This window comes from Rhea americana, unplaced genomic scaffold, assembly GCF_003343005.1.
Source record: "Rhea americana isolate MKP2758 unplaced genomic scaffold, rheAme1 scaffold_81, whole genome shotgun sequence".
Taxonomy (NCBI): Eukaryota; Metazoa; Chordata; class Aves; order Rheiformes; family Rheidae; genus Rhea; species Rhea americana.
In genome coordinates, this window is record NW_028186990.1 from 1,980,031 (window position 1) to 1,992,072 (window position 12,042).

Genomic DNA, 12,042 nt, shown 5'->3' on the forward strand with positions numbered 1-12,042 from the left:
TTAACACCTTATGAAAAGAGTGGTTTTGAGATAACATAAAACCTTTCTTTGGTAGTGATAAGAGTCCAGACAGAAAAAGGCATTGTGCTACACAATTCAAARTGAGACTAGAAACTAAAACTGGCAGGGCTTGGCTTCCCATACTACTCTTGCCTCTTCTCCCAGTCCCTCCTGCAGTAACATCTAATTTAAAGGCTACCTAGCTAATCATTCTGTGACAAAAGAGTCATTTTTGTCAAATGCACTCCTTAAATTGACAGCGGTACTATATATAGTATAGACTTAGTATATATATAGACAGCAGTACTGTATGGAGCCTCGCACTCTGTGGGGGGAGGAAGGCTTCATCCTTCCAGCTGCCAGACCCGTGAGCTGCTGGCGGGCAAGCACAAGTGGAGCAGATGGAGAGACACAGTCCAGCAGAGACTCACGGTGCCCATCCCAGCAGAGCCAAGGCGGGATCATCCCTACCCACACAGAGGCCCACGCGTAAGACAGGCAGCCGCACTCTCCCTCTTGCCCTCCCTGCGTTTCTGGGTTACCTGACAGCAGCATGTTTTGTCCTCCACGAGGAAGCCTGCTCAATACTTCTGCACAGACAAAACCCTGGTCTTTCTGCCCCAAGTCCAGCACGCCTTCTCCATCTAGTCTATGACTATACTTGCAAAGGCATACCAGGAAATACTGTATATGCAGCGCTGCACTCAAACTCTATTTGAAAGGAGTATATTTAGCACATAACAAAAACAATTACAGTTAATGGAGGGAGAGGGCCTACTACATCCCTAAGACTTACTGCCCCTGGCTGCTGGAAATCAAGACCAAGTATTGCACATTGGACACACACAAACTCTTGCAGGCAGAACTGCTGGATGGAACAAAGACAGGATGACTGCAATCTGCTGTATTTTTACACAGATTATGGATGGATGGCCCTTGGGCTCACGGCACATTACCAGCACAGCCCTCCAGGGGCCAGATAAATTACAGCAATCTGTCCTGTTTGTTGCTACATCAAAGGCTCTGAGGTTCGGAAACCGCGGCGAGTGTTCATCGGTTATTGAGTTACCAGCAGCATGTGCACATGGCAAGGCCAATCACCCTGGCTTCTGTGACTGCTTACTTGCAATCATAAAACAGCAATAAGCCGATTTAAAGCAGGTCCAGCATAATCACRTTTGCAAATTTTATAGTGTGAGTGTGCACACACACTTTTAAAAAAATTTTAATTTATTCAAGTCGAGAGAAGAATTCAGTCTTTCAAAAACTAGCAACCTGCAAGGGAAAGAGGTAGCTTCACATTTGAAGATCAGTGACTCAATCCATACCCCCGGACATCAGTGTCCAGATACAAAGTTTCCCTCAACAGACACCTTGGACTGAAGCCAGGAGAGATGGTTCTTACCAGCTTAAAACAAATTGTGAAAAACGGGTTCAGCACATCCATCAGGCCATGCAACTGAACAGATGGAGTGCAATTCAAACTATTAACTTGGGCTCAGCTCACTGCTGCTCCAAATTATGTTTCTTTTTACTTTTTATGAAATAATGTGATTTAAGAGGAGGATAGAGAAAGCCAGCACGTTTAAAACTAACAGGGAGAGGAACAGCAGAGGCAAACACTCCCACACTATTTGCTATAACAATCTCTTCATCCTGGGGAAAGATACTGCTAGAGATAATTAGCATCTAAGATGTAGACAGACTCTTCTCTTGCCCTGTAACGGCCAAAGGACTAAACACCATGACCTTTGAAGTGAAAAACTACTTTTAAAGCGTGAAGGCTAAGATCTTTACTACATATGCAGTATGTATTACTTCATAATCAAATTTTTGTATGCACATGTAGCCTTGCTACAGCACACAGATATCCTGCACGCAGTAATGCAATTAAAATTGTACTACAGTGCAAACATGCGAGGGTAGAAATTAAAAGTTGCATGTGCAGACAACATTCATTTTGGGTATTTGGGGTATATATCTGGCTTTTGTGGTGATGACCTAGTTTTACAGGCTTTTAATGCAGTGCTGGTGTTATTGTATAGCAATTCTTTCAGGAGTTCTCCAACTCTCCAACTGAGACCTGGATTGGCCCTTCCACAGTCCATTGGCATGATCATGATCTTGGGGACCCATAGTGCAGATCTCCGTACCGTGATGTATGCAGCCATCTCGTAGTGGTCAAATTCCACCCCTGTCACGGATCAGCACTAACATGCTCTCCTTCTCCCCTTGCCAATGGCTTTTGGGATGCTGCAAAGAACTCCATGAYTGGGGGTTCCAATCCAAGTTTGGAAGAGATATATTTTCTGCATTTTTCCTCCTCTGTTCCCTCTCTTTCGGCCTCCTTGCCTCTGTGCAGATTGCTGCAGTTTCGCAYTCCACTTTGCTGACCCAGCTGAAACAGGCTGCAAGGAGCAGACGARCTCCCCATTTTCTGATCCAGCTCTAGGAACCAGAATGGCTGAGGAACAGGAAAAGCCGGTGCAGGGAAAGCCCTGCCCAGCTCCGAGATGGAAGGAAGATGAAACTGCCAGTGTTTTGCTACAACTTGCAGCAAATTTCTGTTCAGCTCATAGATTGGTTGGACGGGAAGGATTTTCAGAGGGCGGGAAAGATTTTCAGAGGGTCAGGAAGCAGGGAGTCTGCAGTGCTTTTCCCYCCTGCCTACTTGCAAATTCTTGTTTAATGCAAATGGGCACAAGAGCTTCTCAACGCTTAAAAAAAAACCCCACATAGCAGAAGCAAAAACACTTCTCAAACAAATACTTTTAATTGAGATAGGGAGGGAAAAAAACAACCACCCTGAGACGTGCATTCATGTTTGCACAGTGAAATGTTTGGCAGTTTTCTGGCTCTGGGAATCACTGTACCCATGCATACACAATATCAAGGAAAGAATAACATTTCTTAGTGAGCAAATGTTTTGATTAAGAAAAATAATATGCCTGAGATCACATTTTAAACTCTTCTCCTCTTGAAGTGAGAGGAGAGCWCAAAACTCTTCCTCCACACCTCCCCTAGGAAGCCTAGGAGACAGTTAGAGTTGGCATTTGGCTGGTACTTCATTGGCACAGCTGGCTTTTAATTGCAAATCCAATATAATTTACTGACAATGCAAGGCCTGATATGGAGGAGGTAGAGAGCCAAGAGCTACTTTAAAATTAATAAGAAATGATAGGTTTGTGCATCTGCTATTTTCCAAAAGGCTGCAAATCCCTCCTGATAAGAAGGAAGCATTCCCTGATCCTTATCCCCTACAGATGAGGGCTATTGTTGTGGGCCTTTTGAGGGAAGAACAAGCAAAACAACAACCAGGCAGCTCTTAGCACTTCCCCCGGCTTAGGCGTCTCCTAGGCCCTGTTTTGCAGAAAGCAGGCATGTGGGGGGAGAAGGAGGCAGAAGTAGAGCAGCCCTGCAATGAGACTCAAGGTCAGGCAGCAGSGGGACGGGGCAGGACTCCCAAGCCCGGCGCCTCTCCACACACCCTCTCAGGGACTATGGCCTTTCTCATGTTAAATGCTTCTGAAAAGCAGGTGAAGAGGGACAGCTTTTTCTGCAAGGCAAGGAGATCCAGACAGGAGAGAAATGTCACGTCCGAGTTGCTCGTTTTTTCATATTTCAGCCAAGGCTTAAATGCCTCTCCATTCAACCTAAGGGCAAGAAAGCAGCAGTGTGCATTCCTCTAGCAGATGCACTTCACCCGGGAGCGCTGCAACACAGGTTCTGAAGATATGCTCTCTTTTCAAAATTTACACCCTTACAGTAATGTCAGCCAACTACGGCACCACCTAACCTTTCCATCTGGAGATATGTACAGCTTGGAGCTCAGGTTTTTCAGACAGAACTGGTCACTTCAGCTGTGTGATTTGAAACGCGTTGACGATGTTCCATTTCAGAAGCGCCGAGCACATACTTTTGGGAGAGGAGGGGGATCTTCAGGTCCCTTTTACAAGGACAGCTATGTGAAACTGTACCCGATAACATCGGTTCAGGGTCTATCACAAGGGATAAGTGGGTGGAACAAAAGAAAGGATGGCTGTGCACACACGAACTCTACCACAATACTGATGCACCGGAAGAATAACTAAAAATCAGAGACAGAATGACCAGGAACCCCTTGCACAAAATCTCTCCCCATTTTATGAAGTTTAGATTACATTCAAAGGCACCACAGCAAATTGCATCCAAATAGCTCATAAATCAGTTACTGTCAACACACCTTTAATCTAAAAGAGAAACTTTTCCTCTTTAAGGAATATCATCCTAGGTCTCTAATCATTAGCCTCACTTCCCCCTCCCCAAAAAAATGTTGTTATATTTTCCATATTTTCCACAAAAGCATAGGGCTGACAGCTCTGAATATCAAACAGATTATGTAGCTTGAGGGCCTTTTTCCACTCCTGTACCTTCACAGCACAGTGTTCTTCACTTAAAGGCCCCAAAGCAGTACCTGTCAGAAAGTGAACTGCATGCTAATCTTAAATTTTCCTTAAAAAAATATTTTGTGCCTTTGACTACAGTTATCAGCAACATTTCCATAGAATTTCCTTCTCTTCCTCTCTCTATCCCTTGTGCAAATATATACAACATATTTGGGGTTTTCTTTGTTGCTGTTGTTTGTTTCATTTATAGGTGTTTCTGGAAGAGGTTCAGAGAAGAGCAACCAGGATGGTCAAAGGCAGGAATGACTTCCATGTGAAGAATGATGCAGCAAGTTAAGGCTCTTCAATCTGTAAAAAAGATGAGTTTGAGGGGATCTGATAGAAGTCTATACAGCTATATATACCACATGGAGAGRGTAGTCAAAAATCTACTGTTTACCATCTTTTCCAGTTTAAAAACCAAGGGCCCTCAACCAAACCTAATAGGATTCATGTTCAGAACAAAGAGAGGGGTTGTTCCCACTGCACAGAGCGGATCTGGGGAACTACTTGCCTAGGGATGTTGTGGATACAGAAAGTTTACGTGAGTTCAGATGAAGATGGGACAAGTATTTAGAAGAGAACTACTTTACAGGTGTATCTCACTGAGTTCAGGAGACTTAAAATGAGCTATAATTGCCTAGCTGTCTGCCTACAGCCAGTTCTCAAAGTGTGATACTGAGCTAGGAGAACTCCTAAACTGAACTGGTATAGCTGTTATGTCCCTTTACAAACTGCATTAATTGCACACTGTACTCTTTAGTCATATGAGTCACATCTGGCCTGCAGGCTATGCATGGGCTACGCTACAAGAGAAGCTAAAAAAATAGACTGTTTCAGCTTTTTCCTGTAGAAACTAGCAATTTAGGCTCTGAACACAGCCAGTTGAGCTGGCTCCCCCAAAACACATTCAGAACTGAACTGTGAACCTGTGCTTGTACACAGAGAATGAAAGAGGAGTGTGCATAAACCCTGTTTGGCTACTGCAAATTAGCACCTGCAGTAGACCACAGGTTCTGGCAGAAAGTCCCCAGTAGTGAAGACAATTCAGAAAAGCGCTAAAGAGCAGTTAGGTTAGAATGACTGCTTCCTAGCCTGAAAGATGCTCTGGGCACACGAAACCCATGAGCAGGTGCAAGAGTCAAGTGCTTCACATCCTCTGACAACCGCTCCTCTCCCGTACCCTTGAGGCTCAGTCAAGGATTGTCATACAGACCAGAACGGTGCAGGAGCCAAGAATCGCCGCCCGAGTGGCCCTCCTTCTCCAATGCAGGGCACAGCTCTAGGTAAGTGCCAAAACTCCTCCAGCTGTGTTTGGCTCCTGCAGCCCTGCTCCAGTGCTGCAGGACATAGCAGGCTTACCAGCCTCCTCTGACTGCCAGGGAGCAAGAAAGGATGCAACAAGGATGAGGCAAAGAAGCACTCAGTGGGGGTTTCACATCTCTCTGCGGGGTCAAAAGGYTTTGTTGTTTTATTGATGGTGGTTGTAATTCATTGCTTCCCTCAGTTTCCGACTTCCCACCTCCCTGCTCAGCAAGCTCACGCCCCAACACACGCACTGAGTGTGCCACTGCTGGGTGATGCCGCAGCCAGCAACCCACACAGAGGACACCACAGGGAATGACARGGCAGACAGGAGCAGTCTTCAAGCTCCATCAGTTTGTGCTTTGGTTGCTTTCACAAAGTAACATAGAACATACAGTTATAGGATGCCTTGGGGAGGGTAGTTGGGCTACCCTGCAATTCACTCTTCCTCAGGGTCCTCCATTCCTCCATCTGCATGCAGCAGCACTGTGTCCTCCATGGTGAGAGRCAACCCTTGCTTCCAGTGAGTTATTCAGGAAAAAGTAAGGTACTCCAAGCTCACGCTCCATCTTTATTCAGATTTAGACTCCCTTATGTATGACACTTCCCAGGAGACTGCCTCACCTCTCTCCCTTCTGAGCATCCAGTAAGGACACTGGAAGGCTCCTACCAAGACCAGCTCCACACTCAATTCCACTGTTGAGTAAGGGGAAAAGACAGGGAYTGATATCCACAAAACCGTATTTAATTTCAAGAAGGCTCTTCCAACTCCACAGCTGTCCAGCCACTGACAATGCAACCCCAAGTAGCTTGCCTACTTTTTGTTTACTGAAAACTGATGTAATTTACATGGGATCCTCACCACAACAGGAAAACAGAAACAATCTTCTAGCAATACACACCTGCTATTCTGTGAAGCCTCCTGTTAATGTGCACAAATAAAATTAAGGTTCGAGCTTAATTTTTTGCATAAATGAGTCACAGAAGGGACAATCTCAATGCACTGCGACCTGCTGCCAGATGGAAAAAGCAATGCTATCAGAAGAAAACATGTGGCACAACACCCCCTCCCCCACCATTATCACTGCAAAGCCTAATTCTGAGCAAGTACTTGACAGTATTTTACTTGATGTCTTTTTTTGTCACGCCAAGAGAGTTGACTGTATGGAAAGGCTGGCTGGAGCCCCCTGCAGAACAACTCTGTTCCCACCCCTTTGCCTTGATGTTTAAATCACGCTACCAGGGGTGCCCAATCCTGGATCTTCCTCCTCAACTCCTGCCACAATCGCRCCACTCTCAGCATTTGGACTGTCCTTCCTGAACCAACTCAGAAGAGCTATTCGCTTCTCATCAAAATTCCTCCCACTGCTGAGCCAACTAAAGACAGCTAAGCAGAGAGGTCAGATAGGAACAATTTATACAGTAATTGGTATGGAAATATCACAATCAGTAGGGGAATATCAAAGCAGAGGCAAACGAGACAGGACCAGCCAATGAAGCTCTTTGTTCTTCCAACACAACCGCCTTCACTCATCTCTGCTTGCTGCTCCTTTGCACAGCCACTCGCTTCCACAGCAGATGTTTACTGTCTTTTAAGAAAAATGTTTTCAATAAATATGAAAGAGATGACATTTCTTTTAATCACCATACATTGTTCTGGCCTGGGACTAGCTTCCCAAGTTCTAACTGTGAAAAAGGTCTCGTACCTCTGTTATAATTATGCACCCAGTCAGACTTCCAACCCYCTCACGAAGATCAGAGCCGGTTTTCATCCTTTGGTTCTTCTCAGATCTGTTCTTTACACTGACAGACGACTTCCTTATTATCCACAGTACAGCACTGGTATTCTACAGCTGCACAATGTTAATTGTGATCTGCCCTTGTGATTTTTTTTCTCTTTATTTTTAAGCAAACTTCATACTATATGGACATCACATTCCTCCAACTGCTCCTTCTCTGTGTCTAGAGTTATGCACATTAAAATACAGAAGTTGCAGCACSACCTCAGCATGGCCAATTCTCGAGCCACAGATCACCTCTATTACCACAATCCTTAAACTTCTATAAGTGCTGGAAGGAGGAAGGAATAATTAATTGTCTATGTTGGACGTAGAGAAGACAAAAAACATAGGTTTGAACTTGAACAGGAGAGTTTCAGGTTAGACAGGGGGGTTGGATATATTTTTTAACTTTCCTGATGCAAGGAAAATGAGGCACCAGGATGACTGCTGAGTGGAACTGTGAAACATCCCACATTAGGGCTCCTTCCAACAGACATTTAACTTCTTCAGAAATACTATAYGTGGAGATGCGCTTGCCCTGGGGGATATACTGCATGAGATCTCACTGCTCTTCCAGTCCTGTTGCTCTGCCATCCCACMAGAAAATAGATTTAAAACTATTCAGTTACATTAAAATTTAAAACTATGCTTTACGTCAGTATTGCTTTTCTTTGAAAAGTCACAGAGCCACATGTCCAGAAGCCAACCACACTTGTGTTTAGAGGAAAAGAGTGATATCTCATATTAACAAAAGGAGGAAAGATGGCAGAACATCCACTCTGCACATAGGTCCCTGAGCTGGGGAACTCATGGTGATCAGCCTCCTTATTTCRTATGGGCTTTGAAGAAGCTGCTGGATCAAAGTGTATCTGCAGTAAAAGGCAGATAACAACACATGTTAAGGTACGAGAGAAAGATGGAGCTGACTGTCCCACAGGTTAATAAGCACCCGCTGCTTATTATAATTAGGAGATTTTCCTGTAAAGTTGCTGAGAAGAGAATCCCTTAYAATCTGAAATCCTTGTATCCCTCAAAGGAAGTGTCAGTTCTGACTCATCTCACAGGACTGCAGAGAGTTCAGGTAGCACTACAGGCTCTTTTCACAGGCTGGCCTCTATTTCAAGTACAGAATCTATTTAATCAACTATTTCTCTTCCTCCAAGATCAGAATAGAAATTTCCCAACTCTTAGATCAGCATGTTCTTYATATACTATCTCATCATTACCCTTATCATCGTGGGAAAAACACRCAAGCGAAAGCTCCCTACAGATTAYATTTATATTGAAAATAYGCATGCAGGAGTGCTCGATTTGTTACTTACAACTTGTACTGCTTCCTGTGTCTTATCCTTAKGAATTTCTTCTTTCCTATAGCCACTGAATATGTGCCCTGGTGACTTACTTATATCACTATGTTTGTTCCAGGTTTGTTTAAGCATCACCATACTGACATAGCAGTATTTACAGTGGCCTAGCAGGAATACCTAAGTCATTGCTTACTTTTATATTTTCAAAGGAAAGGCAGTGATGGCTGCATTAYTGCCTTCACAGCACGAACTTTGAAGATACAACCGCAGGTACTCACTGCAAGATTTAGCGTGACCTTGCACAAAACGTGAAGTCTCCCAAYGTCTGTACGTGCATTTTTGCTTCTGTTCTTTTAGCTCTTAAAACACGTATAAGGACAAACCATTTAGTTCAGCATCCCTAGTAGTGCTCCCAGACCTCTAAAAGATTCAGCATTGTCATGCTTGTGCCAAAGCTACRTAGTGTCAACATAAATCTCAAATTGCTGAACTCTTAGATGGTCTGTGTTCTCAAGCTATCAAGAAAGAAAGAAAAGACAATGAAATTGCTAGAGCTACAAAGCCAGGTAGGAAATTTCTGACATAGTTCATCATGCCCTGCAGCCTCTGAATTTCTTTTTATTATTATTCTTTAACGTTCAGGTCCTACATGTCTAACAGTTAGGGTCAGTTTAAGAATTGTCAAACATTATTCCCTGTGCGATCGCTCACTCTCGCGCAATAAAGAACTATAATTGTTTCACACTCAACCACATTTTAATGTCACTTCTTTCTTCATTTTCCTACAYGCTCTGCAATCACTGCCACTATCAAACAACAGACTGCCCTGATTATTACTGTAATACACCTCATAACATCCCAGATGCTTAAAACACTCTCCTAGGAGACAGTGTGGAGTCCCACATCTCACCTTCAGAATATCATTGCCGAAAGGAAACAGTATTTAATACCTAGCCTCTTATTAAAGGAATTCTCTCTCTTTCATGAGGGTGTCTTCCAAAGTACTTCTGATCTTTAAAGACCTTGGTTTCTGATCTTCCCCCAAACYTCCTTTCACTGAAGAAGAAGAAAGCATCTCACTGTCTTCATTTTGAATGAATGGCAGGAGGGAGYATACTCAAGTGCAGTGCTCTCCATTTATCTCTAAAAGAAACCCTGKTATTTTAGTGCTTCTTTCTACACTCCTGCAAGTTGCTTGTCTGGCTTTTCCAATGTTCCTTCCTCTGAGTGACTCTACGTCTTTTCTTASTTTGGTAACAACAATGTTTAGGAGCTCAGCTCCCTCCAGCTTCTCTAGGACCTTTACTCGCACACTTGTTCTTCTAGGCTAACRCAGGAGCATCTCCTTTTCCAAGCTCTAAGTCTGCATCTTCATGTAACCATTTATCAATTGCTCATCCCCAAATCATTTGCTTTCCAAGAAAACAGACTTAACAATAATTTGTTAAACAGACACAGAAAGTTTTGAAGAACTGATGACAAACTACACTGACACACATCCCTCCCTCCCACTTTTTCTAGYTTTTATCTGAGGTAGACTAGAAGATCTCAGGCCACCTCACACATTCCATCMGCTGTGCTGTGATTCAGGGCTGCCTCCCAAAGGATACAGTTCCTACATGCTCCAGCTGTATTCTTCAGCATGGGCTCTGCATCTGGATCCTCATCTGTTTTTGCACACACAACCCTGCAAAAAGAGCACTGCAAAGAGATATAAAGCRCAGCATCTAGAAAGGAACACAGCCACAAGCCATCTCTCCTGCTTCCTTTTAGCATGCTAAAGAAACATTTATGACCCTCAGCCATGGCCATTAGGATGAGAACATCCAATCTGCAAGACAAAGTTGCCATCTTGTACCTTTTCTTCAGCAGAGGCAGCTTTCTGCTGAACAGCAAATGAAGYTATTCCTAAAGTCAAGTGTAGTGTCTAAAAGCATGCGTTCATCTAAAAGTTTTTCCACTCCACCATAAAGGATCACAAGAATGCAAAGCATGGCCAGGCAACTACAGTTTCCATTCTTYCCCTAAATTCTTCTGGTTTCATCTCTGTTCACTACGTGCCAGCAAGATGCTGCCTCTCMTAATCTCTGTGATTCAGTTAGAGACCATCCCGGAAACTGAGACACAGATCTGGTGAGCTGCTTCAGCTACCTGCTGCCTCTTACCACTAATTAAGACGTCAGAACTCTTTGACTCTTTACAAGGTAATTTATTAGCTTGACACACTGCAGAGACTTTCAGCAGTCGTCTCCAAATTACCGAGGCTCTCCTTGCAAAAGGGAGGACAGGTGCTTTGTGGCATTTGGGAAGAAATGAAAGAGACGCAGAAGCATTTATGTTGCTATTGTATCCAGTCGGGAAGAAAGGCATGCTGCTCCCTCCTTGCTCAGACCCAGTCATAACATGGTATTACCGCCAAGGAGTAAGGAGGAGACTCAGATGTGAAGGACCATTGCACTGGGACTGCATTCACTGCTCCCATAGGTTCTTGTTTGCATAGCTCAACACCAAACAGTCTGACTGGGAGCAGACTCACTGTGTGAGCTCCTGCAGAAGCAAAAGCAGCAGAAATGCCCTCATCTTGAGGAACTGAGGTGAGAAGTATGGTTTTACCRTGCAGTTAAGCTGATCTACAGCCCAGCTGCCACAGAAAAAAACTCTTGCATCCCCACTCACTCTGCTCCTAGCAGTGCACACTCATCTCTTCCCATGTTTGACCCCCATAGCAAGCTGAAAGAAAAATCAATCCAAAGAGTTATTTGTTTCCACTGAAGAAAAGAGCAAGAACACTTTTTCCCTCCAGGGCTGGGGTGGGGGAGGCAGTGCATTGCTTTTCACTAGCGGCTGGGATGTTACATCAGCTCAAGCAGTACTAGGAAACTGCACCTTATGACAGGGGCGGCAGATGGATAGAGAGGCAGGGGAGAAGGGCAGAGCGAGTCCGTGCAGTAGGAAATGCCGAGAGCCAGCTGGGAGACCACTGATGCCGGGTTTTTAACAGGACTCACGGTGAAGCATCAAGGGAAGCAGGGCTGCAGGGGCTTGCTGCAGACTGCTCACTAAGGAAAAGGGGGGAAGAAAAGGCGCCAAACTCCTATTTTTAGCGAACAGCCCTAAGAGCAAGGAAATTAATGAAGCCTACCTTCCTATGCCATCAACAGAGAGGCTGTCTCCAAGACTAATGATTCGACAGGAAGCTTCAGCTGAAGCTTTGCTTACGGCTGG

The 12,042-nt window shown here is 44.3% G+C and overlaps 1 protein-coding gene across 2 annotated transcripts in view; it reads right to left on the reverse strand.

Moving 5' to 3' along the window:
- Positions 1 to 12,042, reverse strand: part of IGSF3 (immunoglobulin superfamily member 3) — a 109,224-nt gene that overhangs the window by 80,010 nt on the left and 17,172 nt on the right. The window lies entirely within an intron of this gene.